This window comes from Corvus brachyrhynchos, unplaced genomic scaffold (assembly GCF_000691975.1).
Source record: "Corvus brachyrhynchos isolate BGI_N302 unplaced genomic scaffold, ASM69197v1 scaffold175, whole genome shotgun sequence".
Lineage (NCBI taxonomy): Eukaryota > Metazoa > Chordata > Aves > Passeriformes > Corvidae > Corvus > Corvus brachyrhynchos.
This window is the reverse complement of record NW_008238448.1, coordinates 864,347-865,014: the sequence shown is the minus strand read 5'-3', so window position 1 is coordinate 865,014 and position 668 is coordinate 864,347. Positions and strand designations below refer to the sequence as shown.

At 44.5% G+C, this 668-nt stretch overlaps 1 protein-coding gene across 1 annotated transcript in view; it reads left to right on the top strand.

The window, feature by feature from the left end:
• Positions 1 to 668, top strand: part of SLC39A8 (solute carrier family 39 member 8) — a 28,128-nt gene that overhangs the window by 1,844 nt on the left and 25,616 nt on the right. The gene's annotated exons all lie outside the window — the stretch shown is intronic.

Here is a 668-nt window from a genome sequence, read left to right as displayed (position 1 = left end):
GGAGGGAGCAAATGTCTGTAGAGGCTCTGGGTTCGGGTTCCGGGTGGAGGTACCGGTCCGCCGGTGAGAGCAGCTTGCGGCACGGGAGAAGCTGCCGTCCCTCAGGGAGATGCTGCGGCGCGGGCTGCCCCGGGATTAGCTCTCCGTCCTCGTTGCTCGGCTCTTAAACTGTCACTTTTCCTGGTAATAGCATCTGTCCAACAGCAAGGAGTGTGTGAGAACCAGCTAGTGTTTCCCTCCGAGAGCTGAATAAGCAAATCTTCAGGAATTGTTAAAATACAGTTGTCATGAGACAGCACAAACTCGATTATACAAACAGGTCTGCTTGTGTAAAGAAACTTTTCCAGAAATTTTGGCATTTTTTATCTGAGTGCAAAGTGTGCACCCATCGATTAACCCACTCAAAGCTTTTTAAACTGATGTTTAATTTACTGACTGGATATCACTGGAATATTACTTATCTTTAAAACCTTTTCCCTCTGTTTAATGTGTCCATATGAAACTCAGATCTCACTGCTACTTTTAAAGTCTGTGTAATATCACTTACCTGCACCGTTCTGGACTGAATTTATTTCCTTGACGGGAAATTTTGAGATTGGTGGAGATTTCCATACGCTCAGAAATCAGAGACAAAAAGTTAGTCACAAAAATGAAAGGAAAGCAGGAAT